This window comes from Dama dama, chromosome 14 (assembly GCF_033118175.1).
Source record: "Dama dama isolate Ldn47 chromosome 14, ASM3311817v1, whole genome shotgun sequence".
Classification (NCBI taxonomy): Eukaryota; Metazoa; Chordata; class Mammalia; order Artiodactyla; family Cervidae; genus Dama; species Dama dama.
The window spans coordinates 1387193-1405003 of NC_083694.1; the positions used below are offsets into that span (position 1 = coordinate 1387193).

General features: G+C 41.6%; 1 long non-coding RNA gene and 1 pseudogene across 1 annotated transcript in view; one reads left to right on the plus strand and one right to left on the minus strand.

The window, feature by feature from the left end:
- Positions 1–17811, plus strand: part of LOC133069551 (uncharacterized) — a 65777-nt gene that overhangs the window by 40895 nt on the left and 7071 nt on the right. Inside the window, exon 3 of the long non-coding RNA XR_009695895.1 lies at positions 15660–15682. This is a non-coding gene — a long non-coding RNA (uncharacterized LOC133069551). The remainder of the gene's footprint in view (positions 1–15659; positions 15683–17811) is intronic.
- LOC133069508 (small ribosomal subunit protein bS21m-like) lies at positions 15051–15311 on the minus strand (annotated as a pseudogene).

Here is a 17811-nt window from a genome sequence, read left to right on the forward strand (position 1 = left end):
CCTCTGCCATCTGGAGGCCCCCTCCACACTCTGGGGTCTCCCTGCACTCTCCGCATTGCTCCTCCCTCCAGAACCCTGTCCTCTGGGGCCACCTTCACCCCTCCAGGGGGCCCTTCTGCCCTCTGTCCTGGGCCCTCCAACCTCCAGGATGCTCCTCTGCCCTCCAGTTCCCTCCTCCTTCCAAGGCCACCTCTGCCCTCTAGGGGAAGCCCTCCACCCTTCAGGGACCCATCTCTGCCTTCTGGGACCCCTTCTGTTCTCTGGGGCCCCATCCCAGGGCACCCTCTGGCCAGCGGGTGAGGATGGGGGTGAGGCGGAGCAGGGCTGACAGGGTGGAGGAGCAGGGAAACTTTCTGGTGTTCCCCTACCCACTTGGTCCCAGGGAGCCTCCTGGGACCCTGGCATGATCCTCTGCACCCTGAAGCCCGAAGCACTGCAGAGGCCCCCTTGGTTGGGTGGAGCCTGGGCCACCCCCACCTAGGGCCTTTTCTGGAGACATGTGTCTTAAATCAATACCCCACCCCTGCGTAAATCGCAACCCTCCCCATACACGGACACCACCTAAGCCCTCCCTGTCCTTCAGTGCTTTTTTCTGCCTTTTTTGTTGATGTTGTTTTGGGCTTTTGTGGGGTGTGGGAGTTTGTTGTTTGTTTTGCTTTGTTTACTGTTTGCCAGTGAAGTTTGGTTTTGCCCTCCAGTGGTTGTTTCATGCCTATTATTTTTTCTACCATTTCTGTTAGTTTTCTAAATTTATTTTATTTTTTACTTTTGTTATTATTCTACTCCCTTTTATTTTTATTTTTTTATTTCTACCTGTCTACATAAATATACATTTTTTTCTTCTCTCTCTTTGCAATTGGAGTCCATTTTTACTCTCCAGCAATTGTTTCAAATATACTCTTATTTTTTCTAATATATCTGTTACTATTCTAAATTTATTATCTTTTTTATTCTTTGTTATTGTTCTGTATTTTTTTTTTCTTTTCTCTCCTTTTTTCCTTAAAAAAAATTTTTTTTTTCTGTCACCTCATAGCTTGAATCCCAGTTCACAGGCCAGAGATCAGGCCTGAGTCCTTGTGGCCAGATCACTGGGTCCAAAATGCTGGAATAACAAAAAACACCAGGCCCCAGGGAATATTAATCAGAGTGAAGTATCACAGATGTCCACATCTCAATGCCAAGACTCAGCTCTACCCAACTGCCTGAAAACTCCATTGCTGGAAACCATAGGCCAAACAACTAGTAAGACAGGAACACAGTCCCAACCATCCAAAAATAAAAAATGAAACAACAAAAAAATATGTTACAGATTAAGGAGCAAATAAAAAGCTACAATATTAAATAAATGAAGAGTAAAACGCAATCTATCTGAAAAAAAATTTAGAGTAATGATAATAAAGTTTCAAAATATTGAAAATAGACCAATTTCAGACCTTGGAACATATACACACTGAGAGTCAGGGGATGGAAAAAGATATTCCATCAAATAGGAATCAAAAGAAAGTGGGAGTAGCAATACTCATATCAGATAAAATAGACTTTAAGATAAAAACTGTTACAAGAGATAAAGAAAGACACTACTTAATGATCAAGGGATCAATCCAAGAAGAAGCTATAACAATTCTAAATATTTATGCACCCAACATGCCTGTGTGCACGCTGGTTGCTTCATTCTTGTCTGACTCTTTGTGACCCCGTGTACTGCAGTCCTCCAGTTTCCTATATTTGTGGGATTCTCCAGGCAAGAATACTGGAGTGGGTTGCTATGCCCTCCTTCAGGATATCTTCCTAGTCCAGGAATCAAATCTACATCTCTTATGTCTCCTGCATTGGCAGGAGGGTTCTTTACTACTAGTACCACCCAAGAAGCCCACCTCAATGCATAAGGCAAATTCTAACAACCATAAAAGGGAAATTGACTGTGACACAATAGTAGTAGGGACTTTAACATCCCACTTACACCAATGGACAGATCATCCACACAGAAAATTAATAAGGAAACACAAGCTTTAAATCACATATTAGACCAGGTGGATCTAATTGATATCTTCAGGAAATTCTACCTCAAAACAGCAGAATAAACTTTCTTAAGTCCATATGGAACATTCTCCAGGATAGATCACATCTTGGGTCACAAGTCAAGCCTCAGTAAAATTAAGAAAATTGAAATCACATCTTTCCTGACCACAATGCTATGAGACTAGACATGAATTACAGGGAAGAAAATGTAAAAAGCACAAACACAGAGACTAAACAATAAGCTTCTAAATAACCAATATGTCACTGAAGACATCAAAATGAAAATTTAAAAATACCTAGAAAAAAAAATGACAACAAAAACACAATGATCCAAAATCTGTGGAATCCTACAAAAGCAGTTGTAAGATGAAAGTTTATAGCAATACAAGCCTACTGCAAGAAACGAGGAAAACATTATATAAACAACCTAACCTTATACCTAAAGCAAATTGAAAAAAAAAAAAAAATCCTCAAATTTAGTAGAAGGAAAGAAATAATAAAGATCAGAATGAAAAAGAAATGAAGGAAACAACAGCAAAGATCAATAAAAGGAAAAGCTGGATATTTGAGAAAATAAACAAAATTAACAAACCACTAGCCAGACTCATAAAGAAAAAAAAAGGGGAGAAGAATCAAATTTCTAATAAAATTAGAAATGAAAAAGGAGGTTACAATAGACAACACAGCGATACAAAGGCTCATAGGAGACTCCCACGAGCAACTAGCGCCAATAAAATGGAACCTGGAATAATGGACAAGTTCTTAGAAAAGTACAACCTTCCAAAACTGAAGCAGGAAAAAATAGAAATCATGAGTAGACCAATCATAACCACCAAAATTGAAAATGCAACCAAATATTTTCCAACACACAAAAGTCCAGGGCCAGATAATTTCACAGGTGAATTCTATCAAAGGTTTAGTGATGAACTAACACCTATCCTTCTCAAACTATTCCAGAAATTGCAGCAGTAGGACTACTCCCAAAGTCATTCTACAAGGACACCATCACCCTGAGATGCAAGCCAGGCAACGATGCCACAAAAAAAGAAAATTATAGGCCAATATCACTGATGAACATAGATTTAAAAATTCTGAACAAGATACTAGCAAACAGAATCCAAAAATACATTAAAAGGATCATACACCACGATCAAAAGCAGACACATTAGTTTGCCAACAAAGGTCCATCTAGTCAAGGCTATGATTTTTCCAGTGGTCATGTGTGGATGTGAGAGTTGGACTATATAGAAAGCTGAACACAGAAGAACTGGTGCTTTTGAACTATGGTGTTGAAGAAGACTCTTGAGAGTTCCTTGGACTGCAAGGAGATCCAACCAGTCCATCCTAAAGGAGATTAGTCCTGGGTGTTCATTGGAAGGAGAGAGGTTTAAGCTGAAACTCCAATACTTTGGCCACCTGATGCAAAGAGCTGACTCATTTGAAAAGACCCTGATGCTGGAAAAGATTAAGGGCAGGAGGCAAAAGGGACGACAGAGGATGAGATGGTTGGATGGCATCACCGACTCAATGGACATGAGTTTGAGTAAACTCCGGGAGTTGGTGATGGACAGCGAGGCCTGGAGTGCTGCAGTTCATGGAGTTGCAGAGAGTCGGACACAACTGAGCGACTGAAGTGAGCTGAACTGAACAGCATGATCAAGTGGGGTTTATCCCAGGGATGCAAGGATTCTTCAATATATACAAATCAATCAATGTGATACACCATATAAACAAATGGAAAGATAAAAACAATATGATAATCTCAATAGTTGCAGAAAAAGCTTTTGACAAAATTCAACACTGAATTACAATAAGAACTCTCCAGAAAATGGACATAGAAGGAACCTATCTTGACATAATAAAGGCCATATATGACAAACCCACAGCAAACATTATTCTCAGTGATGAAAAACTGAAAGCATTTCCTCTCAGACCAGGATCAAGACAAGGGTGACCACTCTCACCACTATTATTCAATATAGTTTTAGAAGTCCTAGCCACAACAGTCAGAGAAGAAAAAGAAATAGGAATTCAGATTGGAAAAGAAGTAAATCTCTCACTGATACTATACATAAAAAACCCTAAAGATACCACCAGAAAATTACCAGAGCTAATCAATGAATTTAATAAAGTTTTAGGACACAAAATTAATACACTGAAATCCCTGGCATTCCTATACACTAACAATGAAAAATAAGACAGAGAAATTAGGGGAAAAAATCCCATTCACCATTGCAGTAAGAAGAATAAAATACCTAGGAATAAACCTATCTAAGGAGAAAAAGGACCTGTGTACAGAAAACTGAAAGACACAAATGAAAGAAATAAAGCTGACACAGGTGATAGATATATCATGTTTTTTGATTGGAAGAATCAATATTATGAAAATGACTATACTACCCAAAGCAATCTACAGATTCAGTAGAGATTACAGTTCAGTAATCCCTATCAAATTACCAGTGGCATTTTTCACAGAACTAGAACAAAAAATTTCACAATTTCTATGGAAACAAAAAAGATCCCAAGTAGCCAAGGCAATCTTGAGGAAGAAAAATGGAACTGGAGGAATCAACCTTCCTGACTTCAGACTATCCTACAAAGCTACAGTAATCAAGACTGTACAATAGTGGCACAAAAATAGAAATATAGATCAATGGAACAAGATAGAAAGATAGAAAACCCAGAGATAAACCCATGCACATACAGGTACCTTATCTTTGACAAAGGAGGCAAGAATATACAAGGGAGAAAAGACAGACTATTCAATAAGTGGTGTGGGGAAAACTGGACAGCTCCATGTAAAAAAATCAACTTAGAATTCTCCCTGACACCATACACAAAAATAAACTCAAAATGAATTAAAGACCTAAATGTAAGGCCAGAAACGATAAAACTCTTAGAGGAAAATATAGGCAAAATACTCTTTGACATAAATCACAGTGATCCACCTTTGATCCACCTCCTAGAATAATGAAAATAAAAACAAAATCCACAAATGAGACTTAATCAAACTTAAAGGCTTTTGTTCAGCAAAGGAAACTATAAACAAGAGGAAAAGACAACCCTCAGAATGGGAAAAAAATAGTTGGAAATGAAACAACTGACAAAGGGTTAATGTCCAAAATATATGAGCAAGTCATTCAGCTCAGTACCAGAAAAACAACAAACCCAAGCAAAAAGTGGGAGGAAGATCTAAACAGACATTTCTCCAAAGAAGACATACAGATGGCCAACAAACACATGAAAAGATGCTCAACAACACTCCTTATTAGAGATATGCAAATCAAAACTACAATGAGGTGTCACCTCTCACCAATCAGAATGGCCATCATCAAAAACCTACAACCAATAAAATCTGGAGAGGGTGTGGAGAAAAGAGAACTCCACTGCACTGGTGGTGGGAATGTAAATTGATACAGCTGCTCTGGAGAAGAGTATGGAGATTCTGTAAAAAACTAGGAATATAACTACCATATAACCCATCAATCCCACTACTAGGCATATAGCCTGAGAAAGCCATAATTGAAAAAGACAGGTGTAACCCACTGTTCATAGCAGCACTATTTACAATAGACAGAATATGGAAGAAACCTAGATGTCCATCAACAGGTGAATGGATAAAGAAGTTATGGTACATATACATAATGGAATATTACTCAGCCATAAAAAGGAACGAATTTGAGTCAGTTCTAGTGAGGTGGATGAACCTAGAGCCTGTTTTACACAGTGAAGTAAGTTGGAAAGAGAAAACAAATTTCCTATGGCTGATTCATATCAATGTATGACAAAACCCACTGAAATGTTGTGAAGTAATTAGCCTCCAACTAATAAAAAAAGGAAAAAAAAAAAAGAAAACAAATTTCATATATTAATGCCTATATAAGAAATATGGAAAAGTGGTATTGATGAACCTATTTGCAGGGCAGGAATAGAGACACAGACATAGAGAACAGACTTTGAACACAGTTGCGGAAGGAGAGATTGGGACCAACTGAGAAAGGAGCATTGAAACATACGCTTTACCATATATAAAATAGAGAGCTTATGGGAAGTTGCTGCATAACACAGGAAGTTCAACTCAGTACCCTGTGATAACCTAGAAGGGTGGGATGGGTCAAGGAGGGTGGGAGGGGTTCAAGTGGGAGGGGACATTTGTATACTTATGGCTGATTCACGCTGTTGCATGGCAGAAGCCAGCACAGTATTGTAAAGCAATTATACTCTGATTAAAAGTAAATTTAAAAAATATCCCAAAGTCAAGCAAACAAACAGTTCCTCAAATAATAGTTTTTGATGGGTCTTCATTTCTATGTGCAGGCTTTGTCTAGCTGCAGTGCACGGGCTTCTCGTCGTGGTGGCTTCTCTTGTTGTGAAGCCTAGTCTCTAGGCACACAGGCTTCAGTGGTTGCAGAACACAGCTTCAGTAATTGTGGCTCACAGCCGCTTTAGAGCTCCAGCTCGGTAATTGTGGCACATGGGCTTAGTTGCTCTGCAGCATGTGTAATCTTCCTGGAACAGGGATCAAACTCTTGTCCCCTATGTTACCAGGTGGATTTTTATCCACTGTACCACCAGGGAAGTCCTCCTCAAATAATTAATGAGATCGCTGAGTTATCCTCCTATGAGTCTTCTCATAGATGCCTGATGTGTTCAACTCATGTGATCTCCCAATCTCATTCTTAATCCTTATGTGTTTGGACAGGCCAAAGAAACACCTGGAGCAGAAGTTGTCCTTAGCACCCAGCTGGAGTTTTGGTTTGGCTCTCAGACCCTCAGAGCTCAGTATGGTACAGAAGAGACAACTCTTCTCCTAGCTCCAGCAGTGAGTCCAATAACCTACACCTCAGTAGCCACTCCTGCCCCACCACTGCCAGGATGGGGCACATTAACTGCTCAGGCTTCCAGTCTCCAGGGGCCTCTGTTCAGAAGGCAAACGGGCCATATCTGCTTGGTGAGACCTGGATGGGGAGTGCAGTGGGGTCAGAATAGCACTGATTGAGTCTTCCAAAGACCCTATCTTGAGAAACCAGTTCTAAAAAAGAAAAAAAACCCACCTGATCTGTAGGGATTTATGCAGTATGAAAACCACCACAGCAGCTAATTGCAAGCTACCAATGGATTTACTCTCTTGAGAAATCTGTATGCAGGTCAAGAAGCAACAGTTAGAACTGGACTTGGAACAACAGACAGGTTCCAAATTGGGAGAGGAATACATCAAGGGTGTATATTGTTGCCCTGCTCATTTAACTGATATGCAGAGTACATCATGAGAAATGCTGGGCAAGATTGCCGGGAGAAATATCAATAACCTCAGATATGCAGATGACACCACCCTTATGGCAGAAAGTGAAGAAGAACTAAAGAGCCTCTTGATGAAAGTGAAAGAGGAGAGTGAAAAAGTTGGCTTAAAACAATATTCAGAAACTAAGATCATGGCATCCGGTCCCATCACTTCATAGCAAATAGATGGGGAAATAATGGAAACAGTGGCTGACTTTATTTTGGGGGGCTCCAAAATCACTGCAGATGGTGACTGCAGCCATGAAATTAAAAGATGCTTGCTCCTTGGAAGACAAGCTATGATCAACCTAGACAGCATATGAAAAAGCAGAGACATTACTCAGCCAACAAAGTTCCATCTAGTCAAAGCTATGGTTTTTCTAGTAGTCATATATGGATGTGAGAGTTGGACTATAAAGAAAGCTGAGAGCAAAGAATTGATTCTTTTGAACTGTGGTGTTGGAGAAGACTCTTCAGAGTCCCTTGGACTGCAAGGACATCCAACCAGTCCATCCTAAAGGAAATCAGTCCTGAATATTCATTAGAAAGATTGACACTGAAGCTGAAACTCCAATACTTTGGTCACCTGATGTGAAGAACTGACTAATCTGAAAAGACCCTGATGCTGGGAGAGATTGAAGGCAGGAGGAGAAGGGGATGACAGAGGATGAGACGGTTGAATGGCATCACCAACTCGTTGAACATGAGTTTGAGTAAACTCTGGGAGCTGGTGATGGACAGGGAGGCCTGGCGTGCTGCAGTCCATGGGGTCGCAAAGAGTCGGACACGACTAAGCGACTGAACTGAACTGAATGGATTTAATACTCCTGAACTTTGAACACTTGGCTCTCTTGGTGAGCTGCCACGGGCTGTCTCCAGCACACCATTATACCTTCCTATGCTGCTCACCCATGGCTCGCAGATGTCCTTGACGCAGGGACAGTTTAATTTTGTCTCAGTCTCTGGCAGGTGTCTGACAAACAACCTAGGAAAACTGGGTCCCAGACCACAGGGGAAAGAAGCAAACAATATAAAGCCTTGATGTCTAAAAGGGTTTTTTTCTTCCAAGGAGTTCAAAGCAGTTGCTGTGTTGGATCTGACATTATCCTCCCAAAAACCCTGGGAAAGTAGAGACACAGCAGGAAGAATTCTGGTATCCCTTCCTGAAAGATGGGACACTGAGGCCCAGAAAGCTTAGCTTGGTCAAGGCCACCAGCGGTTTGGAACAGAGGTTAGAGGGGAAAGCCCAATTAGGCCTCCCAGTCTCAACCCCGCAGCCCTCCCCCCACCCTGCCTTCTCATGACCCCACAGCAGGAGGCAGATGGGGAGGAAAAGCATGAGCTCTCCCTGCGGTTTTCCCAGACAGAACCCAGGTCTCTACTTCCCAGCTCTCCCAGTCTCAGACCACACACCCTCCGTGCCTCCAGGGGAGCTGGCCCGACAGGCTTCCCTTGGGGCTGTGCCAGCTCTGTCTCCGCTCATTAGCAGGTCTGTTTCCAGGTGGATTCACTGTGGGGTCATTAAAGCAATAAACAAGTTCCCGATTGTTGGTGGGCTGAACCTGGCACCCACTGATCCCTGCATTGTGCAGAGTTCCAGCGGGCCCACACAGCCCCCGAAACAATGGCTCACTTCCTCCCAGGAAGCCACAGACCCGAGCCAGTCTCCTGGGCTCGCCCACGTGCTCTGGCCAAGTCATTGTCTTCAAGTCGGACGGGTCCAGCCATTCCCATGACCAGCATAATTGTATCCTCTTTGCCGTCCAAAAGTAGGAGGGAAATACGGGGCTGAGGGGCAGAGAGCCATAACTCCCTTAAGCATGCTGTGGCCCAAATCCCCACAGCCTCTGGCCAGGAGGTCTGTGGTCCCCACTGCCTACCTGAATTCATGCTTTAGCCTTTCCCTGGAACAGGGGTATAAGTAAGACTCTAGAAACAAATGCAGGGCAGGAGCCCTAGCCAAGCTTCCCAACCCTCCTGGCACCTTTTTACATGTTTAGCTAGGATTGTTTCCTATGTCCCCAAATGGTTTGTATATATATCTCCCCCGGGGAGGGCAGGGTCCATGAATATTGTGAGCAGCAAGGTTATCCTGTCTTCCAGAGAGTCATTCTCTTGGTGGGGAGGAACAGCTCAGGCTGTTCTTTCACAAGTGATTCCTACAGATCACCAGTGGTGCCCTAAGACACAATCACTGCCAACCTGGATTGTTTTAAACACTTCTATTTGGGATTTCCTAGGTAGAATGATGTCTCAGGGACAGGAGAGGACCTGGGACAGAGGGAGCTAGGATCTGAAAAGAGGATGAGACTCAGGTGGGGAAGAGACCGAGAAGCCTAGGTCAGGAACTTCAAATGCAGGCCAGAAAGCCTGGCCCTCATGGTCCACAGGATAAGAAGTGTTGAGGTTTGGAGGCAGAGGTGCCAGAGACTCTGTGTGCAATCTCTTACCCTTGCCAAGACACGGAAGAGCTGGTGAGGCTGATGTGGTTAGTCGAGGGCCAACTCTGCCTCAGCTGAACATAGTTTGCTAAGACTGTTCAGCTTTGGCCCCAAGCCCTTACCTGGGAAGAAACACACCACTTACCCTTAAAGCCAGCTGGTTTGGGGTACAGGAGGTTCTGGATTGTGGAGGTGGATGAGCAAAGGCCTGGCTGGAGGTGACAGGTGGGGAAAGAAATCTTTCCCAGAGAAAGGAGTCACCATTGTGGGATGGCTTTGGGGTAAAGATGTTGACAATACACTGAAGGGAATGGGAAGATGGAGACTGAGATCAGCCTCAAACTCCACTCCTTCAATGTAGGATTTGGCCAACATTTCCATTTTTCTTTTTGTTTTTTTATTATTTTCCTTTTTTCTTTTTAAATTAATTGTATTGAGGTATAATTTACTGAAGGTAAAACATACCATTTTTAACTGCACAGTTCAATGCGTTTTGACAAATTTTTAAACCTGTGTGACCACCGCCACAATTAAGACATAGAACACTTCCATTTTCCCCAAAAGGTTCCCTCCAACTACTGACCTCAGGCAACAACTGACTTCTTTTCTGTCACTGTAGACTAGCTTTGCAAATTTAAGATTTTCATGTAAACAAAACCATGGAGCATGGTCTCTTGTGCCTGGTTTTTCCCAGTTGTTGCATGATCCTGTAGTTTCTCTTTTCATTGCTGAGTAGTATTTCATTGTGTGACTTTACTACAGTTTATTTATTTATGCTTGTTCATGGATATCTGGATTATTTCCAGTTTGGGGCTGTTATGAATAAAATTTCCTTCAACATTAGTATAAAAGTCTTTGTGGGTATATATTTTCATTTCTCTTGGGTAGTGAATTGGGTATATCCAGTAGGGTCATATGGTAAGTGTATGTTAATTTTATGAGAAATTGTCAAAATCTTTTCCAAAGTGGAGATAGCATTTTATGTGCCCATCAACAATATGAATGTTCCAGTTGCTCTGCATCCTTGCTCACACTGCATTGTTCATCTTTTTTCTTTTAGTCATTCCAATAGGAGTGTAATAAAATCTCACTGCATTTTTCATTTCTATTTCCTTGATGACTAATGATGTTGAATGTGCCTTATTGGCCATTCATAGATTTTCCTCAGTGAAGTGATTGTTCAAATATTGAAGTGATTGTTCAAACAAAATTTGTCCATTTTTAAAAAATTGGGTTGTTTGCCTTCTTATTGAAACATATGAGTTCTTTACATATTCTGAATACAAGACCTTTGTCAGCTACATGTATTGTAAATACTTTTTTCAATAGCATTTACTTCCTTTTTTGGCCTATGACTTCCTTGTTTGTTTTCCAAAAGTGTCCTTGGAAGAGCAGAGGTTTCTAATTTCAGTGGAGTCAAATTTACTCTTTCTTTTTTTATGTTCTTAGAAATCTTTAATAACTCTAAGGTCACAAAGATTTTCTTTTATGTTTTATTTTAGAATTTTTATTATTATCCCTTTTATGTTGAGGTCTAGGACCTATTCTAGTTTGTTTTTTGTTTCTTTGTTTTTTGTTTTTATTCTAGTGTGTTATCAGGTTGTGGTCAAGGTACATTTTTTTCCATGAGACTATACAGTTGTTCTGGGCTTCCCTGGTGACTCAGACAGTAAACCATTTGCCTGTGATGCAGGAGATCAGAGTTTGATTCCTGGGTCGGGAAGTTCCCCCGGAGCAGGAAATGGCACCTGGAGAATTCCGTGGACAGAGGAGCCTGGTGGGCTATGGTCTATGCATGGGGTTGTAAAGAGCTGGATATGACTGAGCGACTAACACAACAACAGAAAGTTGGTCTAGCTTCATTTGTTGAAAAGATACCCTTTCCTCTTTAAATTATTGTGGCCCTTTTGTCAAAATCAATTGACAAAATATGTTTATATCTATTTATGGACTATCTATATGTCCGTCTTTACACCAATACCACACTGACTTCATTACTATAGTTTTAGAGTATGTCTTGAAGTCAAGTAATATATCCTACTTTGCTCTTCTTTTTCAAGATAGTTTTGAATATTCCAGGTGCTTTGAATTTCCATGTAAATTTTAAAGTCAGGTTCTCATTTTATTGTTGTTTTTTAAAATTTTTATTTACTTATTTTTGGCTATGATGGGTCTCTGTTGCTGCACTCAGGCTTTCTCTAGTTGTGGCAAGCAGAGGCTACTCTTTTTTTTTTTTTTTTTATTAGTTGGAGGCTAATTACTTTACAATATTGTAGTGGTTTTTGTCATACATTGACATGAATCAGCCATGGATTTACATGTATTCCCCATCCTGATCCTCCCTCCCGAGGCTACTCTTCATTGCAGTTATGTGGGCATCTCATTGTGGTGGCTTCTCTTGTGGACTCTAGGGCACCCGGTCTTCAGTAGCCATGGTGCATGGTCTTAGTTGCCCCACAACATGTGGAATCTTCCCAGAGTAGGGATTGAACTTGTGTCCCCCACATTGGCAGGTGATTCTTAACCCCTGGACCACCAGGGAGGTCCCTCCATGTAAATTTTAGAATAAGCTTGTCAGTTTCTGCAAAAATTACTGGATGGTTATCTTAGTCCCTTGGCTTGCTATAATAGAATACCATAGGCTTAAACAACAGAAATTTATTTCTCAGTTCTGGAAGCTGGGCAGTCCAAGATCAGCAGACTAGCAGATTCAGCATCTGGTGAGAGCCTGCTTCCTGGTTCATAGATGCCATCTTCTCATTGTGTCCTAACATAGCAGAAAGGGCAAGGGTTCTTTCTGGGAGTTTCTTATAAGGACACTAAACCCTTTTGTGAAGGCTCTGCCCTCATGACCTAATCACCTCCCAAAGACCTCACCTCCTAATGCAATCACACTGGGATTAGGGTTTCAACACACAAGTTTGGAGAGGGGGGATACATTCAGTTCATAGCAGTGATTTTGATTGGTATTGCGTAGACTCTATAGGTTGATCTGGGAAGCATTAATGTTTTTACAATACTGAGTTTCCCCATCCATGACAATTGTGTATCTCTTTGTTTAGATCTTTTAACTTCTCAGCAATGTTTTATAGTTTTCCATGTAAATGTCTTAGACAACTTTCATTAAACTGATCTCTAGGTATTACATGTTTGTTGATGCTACTGCAAAGGGTATCTTTTCATTTTATATTCCAATAGTTTGTTACAGGTATATAGAAATATGACTTATTTTTGTATTCTGATCTTATATTCTGCAACTCTGATCAACTGACTTATTAGTTCTAATAATTTTTGGTAAATTCGTTAGTTTTCCACACACATATCATTTTAATTGTGAATAAAGTCAGTTTTATTTCTTCTTTTACACTTTTTATGCCCTGTATGCCTGAACTATCCCACTTGGTCCTGTGTGTTATCTTTTTATATCGCTGGGTTCTATCTGCAAAAATTTTGTTAAGGCTTTGTGTCTATGTTCAAGAGATATTACTCTGTAGTTTTCTTTCCTTGTAATATCTTTTATTGTGGCATCATGGTAATTCTGGACTCATAAAATGAGTTGGGAAATGTTTCTTTTCCCTCTGTTTTCTGAAACAATCAATGTATTATTAGTATTATTTCACCCTTAAGTAATTGATAGAATTTTATCAGTTTCTTAAAAAATTATGAACTCAAGTCTTTAATAGATAGAGGGTTACTCAGATTTTCTATATCTTCTTGGGCCAGTTTTTCTAATGTGTATTTCAAGTAATTTGTTCATTTTATGTAACTTGCCAAATTTTTTCTAAAAAGTTGATAATAATACTCTTTTATCCTTTTAATATCTATAGAATTTGAAGTGATGAGCCCTCCCTTTCATCCTGATGTTGATATTTTTGTGTGTCTTCCCTTTTTTTTAAGTGTGTCTTTCCTCTTTTTTTTTTTTTTTAATCAATCTAGCTAGGAGTTTATCAATTATATTGATCTTTTCAAAGAACCAGGCTTTGCTTTCATTGATTTTCTTTATTATCGGTCTGTTTCTTATTTCATTAATTTCCACTCTTATCTTTATTATCTTCTTTCCAACATTGCTTTTTGAAGGTCCTAGAAGAGCATAAGTTCCCACTTCCATCTTCAATCATAAGATGTCTGAATGGAAAGGGATTTTAGTCATAAACTTGTCCAGCCCCTTCAATTTTATTGGTGAACAGAAATCTGAGGGGGTAGTAATTTTCCTCAGGCCACTTAGTTTTCTTCCAAGGCCAACTCATTTATTCATTTGCTTATTCATTCCTTCATTAATATATTCTTTTTTAAATTTTTAAAGCCTTTGTTGAATTTATTATAATATTGCTTTAGTTTTTGGCTGCAAGGCGTGTGGGATCCTAGTTCTTCAACCAGGGATCCTGCCTTGGATCCTGCCTTGCTTGGAAGGTGAAGTCTTAACCACTGGATCACCAGGGAAATCCCCATTAATATATTCTTATTCAGGACTTCCCTGGTGGTCCAGTGGTTAAGAATCTGCCTCCCAAAGCAAAGGACACAGGTTTGATCCCTGGTCCTGGAAGATTCCACATGCTGAGGGGCAACTAAGCCCATGCACCACTACGACTGAGCCAGTGTGCCTAGAGCCCATGCTCTGCAACAACAGACGCCACTGCAGTGAGGAGCCTCTGTGCCACAACTAGAGAAAGCCCGCATGCAGCAACAAAGACCCAGTGCAGCCATAAAGAAAGAAATTTTTAGAATAAACATATCACTCCTTGTAAGTAAAAATCAAATATGTATATATATATTCTCACTCATTCATGTAAAATATATTTGTTGATCTTGTACTATAAGTTAGAGACTGTTCTGTTCTAAGAACAAAGTTGAATAAGTCCGTCTCTAGGTTCAAAAATCTCCCAGCCTAATGATGCAGATAACAAGTAATCAGACAATTACAATACACTGCCAAATGCCATAACAGAGGTGTTCTCAGGGTGCCACGGATGGCTTATATGAAGATAAGGGTGGAGGTTGGGGTTGGTCAGTAAAGACTTCAGACAAGACACAAAGGCAGGAGGAAAAGAGGATGACTGAGGATGAGATGGTTGGATGGCATCACCAACTCAATGGACATGACTTTGATCAAGCTCCCGGAGATGGTGAAGGACAAGGAAGCCGGGCGAGCTGCAGTCCATGGGGTCGCAAAGCGTCGAACATGACGGAGCAACTGAACAAATATATGTAATTGAGTTTATTTTAAGAAAGATATAGAAGAGGGTTAGAGAAAGAAAAGATGTGGAGTCAAATGAATAAGGGTTTTCATACTTGGCCTCCTATCCAAAGGCCTCAGGAGCTCTGCCATGGATCTGCCCGATTCTTTCACATCAAGAAGTTAATCTTGTGAGCCATTCCCATGTTGTAGATTCACTGTCAAGTTTCATCACTTTCTCTCTATCTCTTATAGCAAGGCTTCTAATACTGCCATTGATTTATATCCTCAATGAGCCCATCCATGGTAAGGATTCTGTTTAGGGTCCTGTATGCACCTTCCACATTCCCTTCTTGTGCCATCATAGTCCTGGTAATGAACTTCAGACGTTTTGCCATGACCCTTGGAGTTAAGTCTCTAATCTATAGGACCCCTTAGTACCTAGCCAACTGGAAGCCCAGACAAGACTAAAAGGATTCACCAGGCAAAATAACTCTTCTTTGCTTCAGAAGAAGCTTTGTGAATATACTAAATATTTGTTTTAAATAAGGCAAATAGAAAGCAATGCAAATCTCAATAAGCAGTCATCAATTAATTAGCTAATTTTGTGTCTAGTCATGACAGGAGGTTTGGGAGAATAAAAATTATGTATTCAATCATGATTGAAGCAGATGATTCAATTATGCTTTCCAGAGGATAAATATTCTCTCAGATTCTCGTTTACATTCTGACTTCCTTTTTTGCAGGTGGCTGATCCCCTCCAGAGAAGGTAAATATATGTAGAAGCTGTGGCGTTATCTTACTAGTATTGACATCTTATTATCTCCTTACCTATTGCTGCACAAAAAATCACCCCCAAACTTTGCATCTCAAAATACTAAACAGTATTACCTCACACAGTTTCTGAATTTTAGGAATCCAGGTGTGCTTAGCTGAGTGATTCTGGCTCAGATTCTCTTAGGAGATCTCTTCGGAAGTTATCAGCCAGAGCTATAAGTCTCTGAAGACTTGACTGGGCTGAAGGGTTGGCTTCTAAGTTCCCTCACATGCCTGCTGGTAAGAGGCTTGGTTCCTTACCACATGGGCCTTTCCAAAATGCTGCTTGACATGGCAAGTGACTTCTCTCAGAGTGAATGATCCAAATGCCAGTCTGTTATGACATAATCTCCAAATTATATATTGTCACTTCTTCCTTAATCTGACCATCAGAAATGAGTCACTAAGTCCAGCTCAGCTCACACTCAATGGAAAGGGATTACAATAGGACAAGGGCATGCAGGCCTAGAGATGGGGATCATTGGGAATCCATCTTGGAGACTTATTCCCACAGATACCCTCACAGACTGACTACAATTTTAAGGGTTTGGAAGCTTAGTGACATTGAGAATGAAATGGCCAATTCACTTTTGTCTTATTTGTCACATAGAACCTAATTATTAGAAATGAAATTATTTTATAAATCTCCTCTTTATAGATATTATACTATTACATCCTAAAATAAAACATAATAGGAGTTTAGGGCCAAGATGGTGGCATAGAAAGACCTTGAGCTCACCTCCTCCCACGGGCACACCAAATTACCACTATTTAAAGAGAAACAATTGATGAGAAGAAGTGGAGGACTAGCAGAAAACAGCTTCTGCAACTAAAGAGATAAAGAAGAACCACAACATGATGGGTAGGGGGGCAGAGATGTGGTATCATCAAGACCCATACCTCAGGGTCACGTACAGGAGGATGATCATAATTGCAGAGGTTCCCCCTGAGGAGTGAGTGATCTGAGTCCCACATCAGGCTCTCCAGTCTTGGGGTTTCCTGAACCAGGAGGATGAGCCCCCAGAATGTTTGGTATTAAAGGTCAATGGGACTCGTTTTGGGGGAGAGCCAGGGGACTGTGGAAAATGAAAACTTCACTCTTAAAGGGCACACACAAAATCTCACCTGCTCTGGGACCCAGGGCAGAAGCAGTGAGTGAAAGGAACTGATCAGACACACCTGCTGATCTTGCAAAGCCTCCTGGAGAGGCAGGAAGAAACTGGAGCTCAACCTGAGGACAAAGACACTGGCAATAGCCATTTTGGGGAGTTCATTCCACCATGAGGACACTGGCTCTTATAAGTGCCACTTTGGGATCCTCCCTCTAGCCTACTAGGGCTGGGATTTAGCCCTGCCCACCACCCTATGGGCCCCAGTCCTGGGATGTTTTAGGCCATGCAAATGCCTGGGCAGACTCACAGCCCCACCTACAACAGACCTAACACCGAAAGACCCCTGAGCCTGCAGCAGCACTGAGACGGCCCCAGGGCCGGCCAGCCCCAAATGCCAGTGCACTGGCTCTAGTCCTGGGACCCTCAGGTCCTACAGCCAGAGACCCCCCGGACCCAGCCTCACTCTTCAGTGGAGAGCCACCAGCCCTGGGGTCCCATGGACCCTGGCTCTACCCATCAGCAGCAGAAACCAGCCCTAGGACTGCGACAGCTCTGCAGCTTCCCAAACCAGGATGCAGCCCACCCACAAGCAGGCCAGCACCAACTCCAGACTGTAGACTCCAGCCCCACTCACCAGCAGGCCAACACCCCAGACCCTGCAGTCAGCCAGGTCAGGAACTGGCCCTGCCTACCAGCAGATTGACACTAGATCTGGGACCCTCAGCACTCACAACCTTCTACTGCAGAGCCCAGCTCTATGCGCCAGTGGGCCAGCACCAGCCCCAGGGCCCTTCAAGGCCCTGCAGCTAACAGCCCCGTGACCTGGCCCTGCCAAAGCGTGGCCTGCAGGCTCTGCATAAAACAGGCCCTGGCAACCAACAAGACTAGGGTCCAGCCATGCTTATCAAATGGCCCATAGTAGTCAGCCAGGCACCACAGGAAGACCTATGCAGCACAAACACGGGGTACC